The following is a 15,464-nucleotide window of genomic DNA, read 5'->3' on the forward strand; positions in this document are numbered from 1 at the left end:
ATTAACTTTTAAGGGAAGAATGACAGTTGGCAGTAAGTCAGATGAAAAACTCTTGCAGAGAAGTGAAATGTCTCGACGTCTTGTGAAATATTAATTGCAAATATACATATCCCCACTGTTTATGCTCTCCTCCACCTGTTGTTGAATGAATGAAATAATATTTTAAGATAAGATAGATACATGAATAATGTATCAATAATATGTATCTCGTTATAGAATATTCATTTTCGTATTAAAAAGTAATAGTATAGTATTCATTACTTGAATAGATAATTGATATTACTGTAGGATAGATATATGTTCGTATAATTGCAATCACAAATGTTTCGTTATGAAGATAGCAGAGCCAACAACATACAAGCAAATAATATAGATTGTATAAACATTGGTAGGTACGTTATATAGTAACAAACATCGTATAATATGTATCTATATAGATACCCAGATATATATAAAATACAAACGACTGATTTCAATTAAAAGAGCTTAAATAAATTTAAATGAAATATTTGCATTGAGAGTTTTCTGTTTATGTTGAATTTTTAAGATATTAAGGTATACCTTTTAGGATACTGTAACTTAGTGACTTATCAATTTTTTTTCGTTTACCACGATTCTTGCTATTTATTACTTGCATATTTTTTCAGTTTTATCATCAGGAGTAAAAAACAGGAGTAAATTTTTTGATATAGGTTTAATCTGAGTCCGCGGAAGATCTAAAAAGAGGTGGATGAATGATTTGGTAGAGGGTTCAAGAAGATTGAATGTGGATAATAATTAATAGGAAAGAATGGATGAATATCATCGAGAAGCCCACGATCCCTGAGGAGTTGTAGCGTCACAGGATCATAGTAGTGATAATATGCCGTAAAATTGTCAAGTCATTTTCAAGTCTTTCTTCATTTACTTGGAATAAACTAGATGATTTAAAAAAAAAGAAAGTTTCATATAAACAGGTGTGGGTTTATATTAAATTTTTTCGAAATGAAAATCGTGGGTGTGAAATTTCTTATTGGACAAAGTTATGATGATATTATATAGTATTGTTTGATTCTGAACTACTAATAGTCCAGTGCACTTACTATTAATCGAAGAGGTGTGACCCAAAAGTTTTGACACTAGATTTTTATCCGTAAGTGCACTGGAGTATAATATTTGTTTAAATGCTGAACCCATTATTCATTGAAAGAATTCGATTCACTTTTGACCGTTATTTTATTAACTATATTTTGTTATATGTATATCAAATACTTTTCTACTGTATTTTAAATCATGATATATGTAAACTATATAAACCTATATAGGTTATTATCGTACACACTTTACAATAAATATTTACAGAGTGTTTCATGACAGTCTATACAGTCTATAGTATTTCTTTTCTTATACTGAAAAAAAATTCTTAATACCAACCTATATGAGGTTGTCACGAGCCCCATCGCGAGATAATATATGGTGTCACGAATGTGATGCAACTACCATACGGGGTTGAGTGGTGAAGTTGACACAAACGCATGAGTTCTTTGTATGAAAGTAATATACTGTCAAACAAATTTCAAATATTGTTGTTTTTAATATTAATAGGTTTATAGCTATTAACTGCCAATAGGTTTATTTAAAAAAAAATAGATTCTTTAAGTTCAAAAATAGATTTTTCACACATTTTCTTGCAAGCTTTAGTTTTTTTACTGTGCAATGCTGACTTTTGTTATGCATGAAGTGTTCGAGAATTGGTTCTCAGTTTAGTCTCCAATTTCTTACACATACTGTAAAAAATATCGACATCTATTTACTTTCATTCAATCACAGAGGAAAATACTACTGATTTGATGTGATGACAATTCTATAAAGAATAAATAAAATACACAAAAAAAAACAAAACAAAATAGAGCAACTATAAAACACTGATTGCTGATTACAAGTTTGGTTTGTACTTTGTATATCATCAGAGTAAGTACACATACAAACAAACGTATGTACCCTTTTTTTTTTTTTACAAAAGGTACCGATGCGGTGGTATACTATTTATTTTATCATCTATATATTATATGTTTAAGTAATGAGTAGAGACAGCCAACAGTCTCTTGTAGTCTCATACAACTATACATAGTATCCCTCTTTGATCATATTATTATTTAAACTTTATACGCTGTACTGTGTGACGTGGTCGTATGATGGTCCTTGGGGACACGACAATATGGCTTGGTTCTACTATACTGGGAACTGACTCATTCAGTCACGGCTAGAGATAGAATATCTATAAATTTGTGTACGAGAGCTGGCAAAGTTTTTGAAAATTTATTTTAAAATGGAGAAATTTCGGATATTTCTTTGATTATTGTACAGATTCGGAGCCTCAGTAAAATAATTTAAATAAGTTTTTTTTAATTATTAAAATAATATTTGGGTTGCTGCTTAAAACATGATGGTTATGCATTATATTGTCTATGTTTATATTGCTTAATGGACATGGAAATTGATTTAAAATAACAAATTTTCGTAATTTTCGTAGGGAACAGGTACGTCTTAAATCTGAGAGCGATTGGTTGATTCGCCGCCCCACTAAAAAGCTTTAAATACGTTTTATTTAATTATTGGAATAATATATGGAAAGCTGTTTAAAATTGTCTGTTATAGAGCAGATTTTTTCGAGGATACGCATTAGTAATGAATTAAAAAAATTGTCTTCGTAATTCTCATAGTTTTACCTGAGAATGCACACAATTAAACGCTGTAAACATAACTGATTTCAGGCTCCAGATATACTCCGTTTGTACCTGTTACCAATATAAAAAAGAACCAGAATCCTTCTTAATATCAATGTTTTCGTGATGTTGCCAGATCTTATTCCATAATATGTAGAAAAGCACACTGATTGAACGAACATTCGTCGTATCGTCCATCCGTCCCGTATGTACGTTGCTTGTTTTCTGTGTTACTCTTTCAAATTATAAACGATACGAGTTAATTAAAATAACATGTCTTTTTGATTTTATTTATGTATATTTTTTTTGTATTTGTATTAATTTTTTATCTTATTATTATTTAAACTTGTATCTGCCTTTCTGGAATTCTTTGCGTTTTAAAACAGTCAAACTTGGTTAAGATAGATCCGAGAGAATTTCTATAAGAAATCTCTATTTTTTCAGTTCTCCAAGTTTTCTTGAGTCCGAAAGATTGTTGTATATATGTCTTATAATTAAATCTTTGAGGTTCATTTTTCACATTCTGAATGTCTAGTTAAATACAATTTTTATTCTTTCTTTTCGAGAAGTAATTCAAAACTTTAAACAAGCTTGATTGTAATTACGCTTGTTGGAAACTTTAACATCTTTGGTAACTAGTGGCATCAAAAATTTTTTATTACTACTCAAACAATGTGTATGACTTATTTTAAAGTAAACTATTTTTAATCTTTAAAAATAATTGCCAAAATTGTTGATGAAGCTAAAACCAATCAAGAACTCGAATATAAAAGATTATAGGAGCCGGTTATACTGCCATGTAGTTGCACCTACGACAAGAACTCATCTACAACTTAATTCGCGAATTATGAGAACGGTATGGTTACTTCTACTCATCCTCTCAGTCTTTAGTCTCTCAGTCTTCAGACACTTAAGCTTCTTCGACATCTAGTAAATGATTGGTTGGATTAGAAAAAACTCCTTGATCACTGAAAAGGAGAACATTGAAGGTGCTTTCTTTTTAACAATGTAAGATCGTTAAAAACAAGACATAAACTAAAAGTAAAAATATAAAAAACTAAACTATATACTTAGCGCGTAATTAAGTTTGATTATGATATTTTACAAAAATAATGGTTGAGAAAAAATTATAAATAAGAAATCTGTAATTACAATTAAAGAGATTTATTTAACCTTCTTAAAAATTTTCTATTTTAAATTAAAATAAATAATATATTTTGTATATAATTGTTTAAATTTTAGAAAAAGGAAATTCATCAAATCATTATTAATACAAAATTTCAAATTACACAAAACATTTCAATTAAAATTTTCACAAAAATTAAATTTATATGTTAAATTTATTTGTGTATCCTCTTCAGGATATTCTCTGCTCAACCAAAAAGTTTCTTTAAATATTTTTTGAGTTATCTGGCACGATCTGTCTTTTCGTTTCTCACGGTTTATTACTGTTTTCTAACATTATGTATACCGCATTTTGTTAAAATATATCCCCTTCAGGACCCACAATTTTACTGTGGGTCCTGAAGGGGATATATTTTAACAAAAGTCATAATACAGCCCACAGAAATGCTCATCTTAATTTGAATAATTATGTATACCATTTTATAACCCTTAGTTTTTAATTTTTCAGTGATTTTTCACCAAATTTGTTAAATCATACTTTTTGATACCTTATATAGGTACATAATTTCACTATTTTTATCTAGTTATCACCTAGTTTTCGGTTTTTTTCGAAATATTTATCATTGAATTCTCACTCCATTCTTATTACTCGTACAAGGCTTGGAAAACTCTGTAATACGCATATTTAAAGCCTGCTATAAGTAGTGCTATAATCTCTCAATCTATAATATACATATCGTTAATTTTGAGTGTGTGAAATTAGTTTTTTCAATGAGTTTCATCAAATAATTACAATGATTAATCATAATATGTAATAATATTTTAAAATATACCAAACATAATAAATATAAATAAAAAAATATAATATATGAATTCTTTAATAATAATCATAATGTGTTTTAATAATTATTGTGTATTATTTCATTTGTTATAATATATATTATATATATATATTGCATGTATTTAAAATAATATATTATATATTGGGCTCTATGCCATTGTTTATCGATTTTTTATTGCTAAAATCCATTAGTGTAGTACGTACTGTATTAGTGTATAAGTTTGAAGTCTTATTTTATTGGCGCCAAGAATTAAGTGCTACTGTTTGATAATAACATTTCAATTCTTTATTAACAACATTACAATTATAATAATAACATCTGCATGCATGTATTCTTTATTAACAATACACAAAAAACATCTACAACATAAATTTTGTATTTTTTTTTGTTTGTTTTATAATCTGTGGTTTCGTATTTTTCTTCTATGTAGCTGTGGTGGAATTGTTTTATTATTATGTGTAATTTAAATGTTGTTTTAGACCATTCATGTGAGAAAATTTATCAATGGTCGTTATTAAGTTAGGCTTATATCAAGTTATTGTTTTGCATTAAAGCACCAACGAAGCAGACTAGCTTGGTGGCTTAAGGAAATGCGTCCAAAATAATACACATGGTGTTCTGTTATTGACTGCAGAAACCAAGTTTACCAAAATGAGCTCATCAAGAGCAATAAAAAAATCTTTTTCAAATTTGGATCTGAGGCCTAATTTGGGAAATATGGGTATGACAAAAATTGATAAATTTGTTCATTCACTGACTATTATTTGATAACCAGTGGCCAATGAAAATCAATAGACTTCAGTAGGTTTCATTTAATAATATTCAACTATGGCATGGATTTAAAAAAAAGGTATAAAATGATTTAATTGAATTTAGTTGTTTACTATATTGTTTACTCATAATTATATTTGTTTTCTGTCTGTTGTTGCTGGTCTCTGAGCACCTTGTCTTTAGTCACCTTATCTCCACCATACTGTTGCTTCAAACGAGAAGTATCCACCTGAGAACTGCAATTCATTGATCATGAAAGCTTCTAATGTGTATCGGAAAAATAAACCACCCATACTAACGACGGCAGATGGATTATTTGGTGATCCAAACAAAATTCACAGTATTTCTAGTAATATTTTGTGCATAATTAGGAGTAGTATTGATGAGTTTTAGCAGTAGTTTTACGAAGTTTAGCAATGGTGAAAGTCAGAACAAATTGAGAAAGACACGATTGATAATTCTTCAGAATTTTGCTTCGTATTTGATAGGATATACGTTGAAACCACAGTAGATTGATGTGTTTTTGAGGAAAACAATATATTTTCCTTGGCAAAGATGGTAAGGAAGTCATTTCATGGACTAACGAAATGGGCACTAATGGGCACTATGTTGGCAGTGTTCGATAGTGAAAGAGAGGTTTCAATAAAACACTAATTAGTTTTAAACCGATTAAAAAAGGGTTAAGCCGTGCTATTGAGGAAAAAAAAAATAGATCTTTCACTTTTCAATAGGGAATTCAATCAAATATATTTGATTCGTTTGAAATGAGCATTATGTATCAATATATAATAAAAAATATCAATAATTTTGAAGTAAATCATTTCACAGTTTATGTTTATTTTATTATAACAGTTAATGTTTTTGTGAAAAATTGTATACACTCGTTAAGCATATGTGTGTTGAATAATTTTATGAGCGATATTGTTACTACTTATTATTCACACAAACTCCTTAAAAGTATATGGGATTTTCCATAAGTTTAAGTAGTTTATTACCACTAATGATTCATTTAGAATTCCTGGATTCGATTAGTTTCTTAACTAGTTACATCTTTTATAGCCTGATAGCTATCTGTAAGGCAGATACACGTTTGCATTTGGAACTAACAAATTTTTTTTTTCGATCCTGAAGTTGCTGCAGTTTTGGTCCTTTAGATCGCGAGATAATCAGCTACAAAGTTCGCGATTTCGAAAGTCAAAGCATGTAAAGCTCAATGCCCTCCAAGTTAGTAGAAGAGTTGAAAGGAATGTTTTTAGAAAATTAAAATAAAAAAAATAGCACCTCGTCGTTTTGTTTTCAAGATTTTAATTTTGACGTAAATTTGGTCAAAATTGGGAAGTTGGGCATTAATTATTTCGTGTACTAAGCGGAAAAATTTCTGAAACTTTGGGATTTAGTAGTACAGACCCTATTCTTAGTCTGTGAAAAAATTTTGCCCAATTTGTGTTTACCATAATTTTGGCTTAGGAACTGCAAATGTCATGTTGGAAATTCCTTAAGGCATAGGACAGACATAGACCATGAAGCCTATTTGTTTTCTTTGTTTTACTATTTTGACTAATAGATAAGAGTAACAGAAATATTAACTAAATTTAATTCTTGTTTTGTATTTACAACTTTTCCATTTTCTTAATTAGATAAATATACAACGAAGAATTAAAGCCTTTTCTAATTTTAATCCATTTCTAAAGTTTTCCATTTCTGTTATCTGATAATGAGTGATATCTAACAAGACTAGAGCGAGTTTTTATTATCTCCGTACTCCAGTCTTCACTATTTTTATTTTGAGCGTGTGATCTTTCAACCCTACAATAATTTCTTAGAAAATAATAAAAAAAATTATTTCCTTCTATATTATATATAAAAGTGTTAAATATTTGATCTCGATTATTAAGAATGAATTGAACCAGGGTGATAAAAACTATACACTTAATTTTCTTCTGTATATTTTTTTTATTGATATAGCTCATAATTTGTAATAATAAATTAGAAACACGTCGAAACATTATTCGAGATGGTAGGTAGTTATTTGACATCGTATTATAAAAACATTGTACTAAGTATATAAAATAACAGTATAATATTAATATTATATAAAATCTACCGCTTCACATGCTGTTCATTGATTTTAAGCAGGCATATGACTCACTGAACAGAAGTAAGCTATACAAGGCAATGGATGAGTTGAGATTACCACCAAAATTGATAAGGCTTGTGAAAATGACCCTTAACGAAACCAAAAATAAAATTACGGTTGATGGCTACACCTCAAATGGATTCGACGTCAAAAAAGGGCTGAGGCAAGGAGACCCACTATCCACTACACTGTTCAACATACTCCTAGAATCTGTGATCAGAGAGAGCGGAATAAATGCATGCGGAACAATATACGACCACCTAAACCAATGCCTAGCTTATGCAGATGACATCACAATCCTTACAAGAACAAAGGAAAACCTTCTTGTGGCTTTTAAAAATCTTGAACGGGCAGCAAAATCGAAAGGGTTAATGATAAATGAGAATAAATCTAAATACATGAAACTTCGATCGTCAAGCACCCCATCGAATACGGAACAAGTACTTACAGTTAAAGTAAGCGACGATACGGTTTATAAGTTCGAAGAAGTTCAAAGGTTTAACTATTTAGGTGTTACTTTATGCAACCAATGTAACGAAACTCCAGAAATACAAGAAAGAATCGCCAAAGGTTCAAGAAGTGTTGGAGCCCTAAGAAAATTTTTCTTTTCCAAAAATTTATCTAAGAGTACAAAAATTAGGGTTTATAAATCCATAATTCGGCCAACAGTTATGTATGGTTCCGAGTTATGGAAATTAAACCAAAAAGAAAAGAACACCCTGAATATATGGGAAAGAAAAATATTAAGAACAATTTTTGGAGGCAAGAAAGTGATGAATTTGTGGGAAAGAAGACCAAACCAGGAACTTTACGAACTCTATAAAGAACCCTGTATTACAAACGCCATTAGAGCGCAGAGATTGAGATGGTTGGGACATGTATTTAGATTACCATTGGATAGAGCAGCAAGGCAGGTGTTAGTCAGAGGAAACTCAGGAAGAAGAAAGAGAGGCAGGCCCAGAAACACGTGGTTAAAATCAGCAGAAGAAGATTTGGAAGAGCTAGGAATCCATAATTGGAAACAAGCAGCTGAGAACAGAATCAGATGGAGACAAATCTGCTCAAAAGCAAAAAATCTTAAATGTTAAAAAAAAAAAAAAAAGAAAAGTTAAATTTTTAAAGTTTATAGTGTGTTACGTGTCTGTTAAAGTTTACATATTGTTATGGTTTAAAAGTTTATAGTTTATCGTTTGTTATTTTGTTGAAAGTTAAAAATTTATAGTTTATCTTTTGTTGTCTAAGTTATAATCCTTTTCATGCAAAAGTGTGAGATAATTGTTTTTTTTGAAAGTCTCTTACGCCACATAGTCATAAGTGTTAAAGTTTTCATTGTTTTTTAACTTCTGTGGACTGGTAATTAATTAAAACCAAAATACGTGAAAAATTTATAAAATTTGTGATTTGTTAAGTGGCTGCACTGTATCATGTTATGTTAACGAATTGTATGAGTGTAATTTTTATGGTTACGTAAACGTTTTGATACAACGTGAATATACGTTTATTTAACATAAATACTACGAAAAGAAGCAGAGGGAGACTAAGTCTCCACAAAAGCCATGGGCCTACTAGGCCTGTAGTGCTGCTATATATATATATAATATTAATATACAGGCAGTTGCTAAGTTGTTGAGGGTGGTTTAAATTAAAGATATCTTCTAGCATAAACAGATTTTAAAAAAGTAAAGAAAATGAGTTGTTTTAAGTCTGTCTGCCGTTATAGCTTTTTATAGCATCGTAATTCCCAAACAGGTTATTAGCTATATGTTTGATGATAATTTTTTGTGCCACTGCAACTGCGTTTGTAAATTGGTGGAGACGCAGTGAAAGTATAGATTTCGATGGTTCATCAAATGTGAAAATAAAACGAAGATCAAGTCTATTTCAGTTATCGGGCGTTTATGTTTCTCTTTTGAAAAGTTCTTTTAAAACTGCCTGTAACTTTAAAATTGATTTGGAAAAATAAACAGTACAAATAGTTTTGTAATAAACCTTTTTTTCATAATCCCAATTAACCCGAATCATGCATTTTTCGACGAATAAAGTCCCGCGTGATTCGTTCGTGTAAGGCAACTGCTTTTACTTTGGCAGTGCTTTTAATAACAAATAACATCACCCTTAATAATATAGAAACATTCTGTAAATAAAGTTACAAACATTAAATATACCCTTATGTTGAACATTATCATCCATAACACAATAATAATTGAACAACATGGATGTGGAATGTTATGTATTGAATGGGGTTGATGTCATTGGTTTGTCGTCATGTTCGTCATGTTGTTGATTGTGTGACGACTTTAGCAGTTGCAGTACCTAGTAGTGATGTATATGTATTTAGAAAAGATATTCATTCATTCTATTCATTCAACCCCAAATATTTTACTTTGTTGTTACAGAATCTGCCGACCTTTTGAATTTTATATAAACAAGGCGCGTACTGCATGCAATAAGTAAAAGCTGTAGGAGATGCGACATTTAGAGGTCAAATCAATAAGTTAAGTTCATTATTGTAACTAAAGTAAATTTTTTTTTTCTGAAATTATAAATGAAATATATTAAGTTATACTAAGTTTAGTCTTAAGTTTGTAACGCTTAAAAATATTGATGCTACGAACAAAATTTTGGTATAGGTGTTCATAAAATCAGTAAACCATGATAACTCAAAAACGAAAAGAGGTATCAAGCTGAAATTATTATAGCGACTTAAAAAACAAGACCAAATGATAAATTGTAGTCAAATTTATTTTCGTATATTTCTTTGTTTATCGTAAATATTTCTAATTTATTAATGTGATTTCGTTTAAAAATTTGATCTAATGATAAATTCTATAAAAATTTATTTTCTAGAACTTTGTTTATGATAAATATTTCAATTTTACTACATTATTTCAGTTGTAGTTGTTGTGTCTACCTGTAATTGTACCCGACTTTTTTTAACCTAGAATTCCAATTGAACTTTTCATATTGAAATTCAAACTTAAAATTGATTTAGAGAATTAAAGGTGTCTACGCAAGTTGTGTTAGTGGCGACCAAACGCCTTTTGAGAGTGTCAACGTAAAAAAAAATGCATAAATATTGTAGAGATTACCATACTTCAATCTAATTTTAAATTGAGATAGGTTTGAATTCATTTTTATTTTCAGGGTGAAAACAACGACTTTCTAATAAAATGTTAATAAGTCTAGTACAGCAAAAGGCTGTGCTGTATCAAAGTTGTGATTATTATCATCAGTGTAAGCGGGGTCGTAAGAGATGATGACAGAAGGTATTCTATCTACCCAGATTATTTATATATAGTAGAGTGAAATTACGCCTTGTGTATGGATTAAAAGTTCGAGCAATGAAACTTTGGGGTTTTTCTTTTCACATCAAAATAAGTATTTTTTGAAATTTTTTACTTTCCCGGAGTGGTGCAACATGTTTAAAAAACAAAATGGCGTCAAAAATGAAATTTTTTTCAGAAATTTTATCATTTTTATTTTATATTCGCAAAAGGAGACATCGGTGCATATCCAAATTTGGTAGGTTTGTAGTCAATGTTAAGAACTACTCCTCATATTTTTTTGGTGGGGTTTCGTCCCTTCCCCTCCCAGTTATATATATATGTATACATACATATGGTAAAACAGTTCATTTGACTGTAATTTGAAAAATATTCGATTGATTTTAATGAAACTAATATCAATAGTAGGTTTTATTACTTACAACTTTCGGTTAAAATTTTAGCGAAATCCGTTAAATAGTTCGGCCAAAATTTCCAATTTTGGGAATTGTTTAAAATGGCTGCCATTTTATGCCATTTTGTCCTAAGAGGTTAAATTTTTTTTTAAATTGTAGCATTTTATTATCTTTCGATTTCATAATAAGAGTGACTTACCCGTAAAATGACTCCTTGATCCATATTTTTGCGAAAAACGGAAAATTTAACACTTTCTGGAAATAATTGTTTGGGGGGTGTATGGACTGGCTTTGGGGGGTGTTTTTTGCTTTGGCATGAGAAAACTATTTTTAAAAGAGGTCTATATGGTTTAAAGCAAAATTTTTAAGTTTTAACCCCCGCGCTGTAAGGGGGAAGGGGTGTATGAAATAAATGTATCTTAAAAGATTTTAAAAAGAGGTCAAAATAGTTTAAAATGCTAAAGTAACCCAAAATTTTAGCTGTTTATATTAATATAGCACTTTTTACAACATCCACCCCTTCCGCTCCCCCTTTCATATTTTTTGCAAATTCAAAATTTTTAGGACGTATAAAGGGGTTTTTGGGGTCGCTGATCACGAATTTTGCAATAGATTATCAAAAACAATTGTAATATTTTTAGGGGGTGTACTTATTTGGGCCAAAAGTTCGAGATCAGCGACCCCCAAAGCCCCTTTATACATCTTAAAAATTTTGAATTTGCAAAAAATATGAAAGGGGGAGCGGAAGGGGTGGATGTTGTAAAAAGTGCTATATTAATATAAACAGCTAAAATTTTGGGTTACTTTAGCATTTTAAACTATTTTGACCTCTTTTTAAAATCTTTTAAGATACATTTATTTCATACACCCCTTCCCCCTTACAGCGCGGGGGTTAAAACTTAAAATTTTTGCTTTAAACCATAAAGACCTCTTTTAAAAATAGTTTTCTCATGCCAAAGCAAAAAACACCCCCCAAAGCCAGTCCATACACCCCCCCAAACAATTATTTCCAGAAAGTGTTAAATTTTCCGTTTTTCGCAAAAATATGGATCAAGGAGTCATTTTACGGGTAAGTTACTTATTATAAAATCGAAAGATAATAAAAAATGCTACAATTTAAAAAAAAATTTAACCTCGTAGGACAAAATGGCATAAAATGGCAGCCATTTTAAACAATTCCCAAAATTGGAAATTTTGGCCGAACTATTTAACGGATTTCGCTAAAATTTTAACCGAAAGTTGTAAGTAATAAAACCTACTATTGATATTAGTTTCATTAAAATCAATCGAATATTTTTCAAGTTACAGTCAAATGAACTGTTTTACCATATGTATGTATACATATATATATAACTGGGAGGGGAAGGGACGAAACCCCACCCAAAAAATATGAGGAGTAGTTCTTAATATTGACTACAAACCTACCAAATTTGGATATGCACCGATGTCTCCTTTTGCGAATATAAAATAAAAATGATAAAATTTCTGAAAAAAATTTCATTTTTGACGCCATTTTGTTTTTTAAACATGTTGCACCACTCCGGGAAAGTAAAAAATTTCAAAAAATACTTATTTTGATGTGAAAAGAAAAACCCCAAAGTTTCATTGCTCGAACTTTTAATCCATATAACAGCCTTTTTTTGCTTAGATTTACTCCAGTAATATGAAACAAATAAATATATGTCTTTTAATAAAAATGTATTATGCATAAAATTTTCGCATATTGTTTCTACCACCCATGGAAAAAAAAAAACTAATCATTTTATCATTCTTCGAAAGAGGCTAATGATAGGTTTCTTATTATTATTATCATTATTCTTTGATGTTAATTTTTCTTTTCTATAAGAAAGAGAGGGGATAGTAAGAAAATATTGATTGTTGTATGAAAATGATTTGAGTTTAAAATCGCAGGCCTTTCAGTAGCAAGTTTTTTCTCTTAAGGAAATCTTCAAATTATGTAAAAGATCCCGAAAAACATTGAAAATTCAGATCATATGTCAATTTGTCGACTGGTTTTGAAGATAAGTATACCTTGAAATCTGGGATCAAGATCCAACTCTTTATACAGAATTTTTATTGATATCTCATAAACGATTTATCATATCGTCAAATAAACCCGATTTTTGTATTTTATGCATCCAAATAAACTAATATACTGCTTTCTATCGAAATCATGGATAAACTTTTTTGGTCGATTTTATGCAAACTTAAAATAAAATCTTGGAGAAAATCGAAAAAAATTATGTTTTCGTCATGAAACTCAGTAATTTCGGTAATTAGGACTCAAAAATTTCGAAAATCGGGTTCATTTAACGCTTAGATGAATCATTTCTGAGAAATGGGCTATAATCTATAGCAAAAAAGGTAATCTGAACGATTTCAGGCCACATCTCGAAAAATACTTGTTTTAACGTCAAATGAACCCAATTTTTGTGGGTTAGAATTACTAATAACTGGTCTTTAATTAATAACGCTATTTATTGAAATCGCGGACAAACTTTTTTCGCTAATTTGAAAAATTTGGGAAACATTCATTGTCGCACAATCCAATAAAACTTAGCATGTAAGGTCATTTAGATTCAAACATTTCAAAAATCAGATTCATTTAACGCTTTGATAAACGGTTTCTAAGATATTGGTTAAAAATTATTGAAATTTAGGATAAATATTTTTTATTTAGAAAAACTAATTCAACAAATTATGTAAACCACTTTTTCGTGATTTATTAAGCTGAATTATTTAAAAAAAACTTTAATATAAAAATTTTGAATATATTGTGAGATTTTACGGCCATAAAATCACATAATAATCAAAAACCGTCCAAATCGAGAAAATACCGAGTTTGTTTGCGATCTTTAACGATTAAAATTGATTTTTTGAAAGACTAAATCAAAATACTTTCTTTGTAGGCCTGGTTTTTTTCTCTTTAAATATTCTGCCAATGATATATCACTTAAGTACTATAATATGACATATAAATTATATTTCTTTTTAAAAATAAAGAAAATAATATTGTTTTTTTTCTAACTATAACGTATTGATGACTTTTTGTGTTATAAGTATAACATATGAATTAGTGATGTTTTAAGTAGATGTATTAAGTTCGAAAAACTATTTTTAACGGATCAAAACATAATATATTTTTAATAGAAGAAGTAAAAAAAAGTATATATAAAAGAAACTGTGTTCCATGTACTGGGTGTTATATCTGAGTATTATGTGTAAGAGAATAAGTAATGGAACAAGACAAGAAAGAATGGAGAATTTCTGAAGAGTTTTTGTACAAGAAATTGTTCAACTATGAATAAATCTGATATAAGGCCTGGAATGATAAAACGAAAATAACTGAATAAGCCTGAATACAAGGAAGCTTAACTTTTAAGATCCAAATCTCAAAGCTTCTAAGCTCTATGTGTATTTAATATTTGTACAAACGGTTTGTGACAGTGATTCAATAAGCTTAAGAGTTGCCGCATTAGGTACCTTCGATAGCTCGTGACTGGCATGAAATAAATTATGCAATTTTCAAATTCGATAATTTCAGATACGATACTGATTGACTGAAACGAAAAATTTTGTTGTTCACTATACTTTTGGTATATACTTTAAGGTTTTCAGATTACAGGGTCTGAGGTTTAACATTTTGATTTTTCTGTATCTTTCTGTACCTTTTGCCATACAATACCTACAAACAAACATATAAAAACAGAAAAATTGTGAAGAATGAAAAAAAATATGACAAGTACCACACAGTTATATGAACAAAATACGACTATTATTCTACAACATTTACAAGGTGTTCGGAACAAATAGTGCAAAAGTTTAGATAATGAGAAATTTTCTAAGATATTTGTCTTTAGATGTGAATATTAACCGGCTAAGTTGCCGGACTAGTAAAGACACCATCACCTTTACCTTTTCAAATACCTAGACGTTGATTCCGTCAAATCCAGGCAGCGGTAGTCTGATCAATTATAATTATTGGGGCAGTAAATACGAACGAAGTAATCGATTCCACCCACATCATAAATTTAATTGTAAGTAATGTATTCAGATGTAGTTTAAATAAATAAAGATTAATAATAATCACGTGAATGGTTGGCCTCTTCTATATGACTGAACGGAGGTAAAACTCCATTATTAAGTTGAAAATATGGTACAAATAATTTCAACCGCATGTTTAGCCTTTTCGTTCGTACTACCTT

The 15,464-nt window shown here is 29.5% G+C and overlaps 1 protein-coding gene across 2 annotated transcripts in view; it reads right to left on the bottom strand.

The window, feature by feature from the left end:
- The window catches only part of LOC123298114 (transcription factor Sox-5), a 367,059-nt gene that overhangs the window by 3,088 nt on the left and 348,507 nt on the right, over positions 1-15,464 (bottom strand). The window lies entirely within an intron of this gene.

Source organism: Chrysoperla carnea, chromosome 4, assembly GCF_905475395.1.
Source record: "Chrysoperla carnea chromosome 4, inChrCarn1.1, whole genome shotgun sequence".
NCBI classification, from domain to species: Eukaryota; Metazoa; Arthropoda; class Insecta; order Neuroptera; family Chrysopidae; genus Chrysoperla; species Chrysoperla carnea.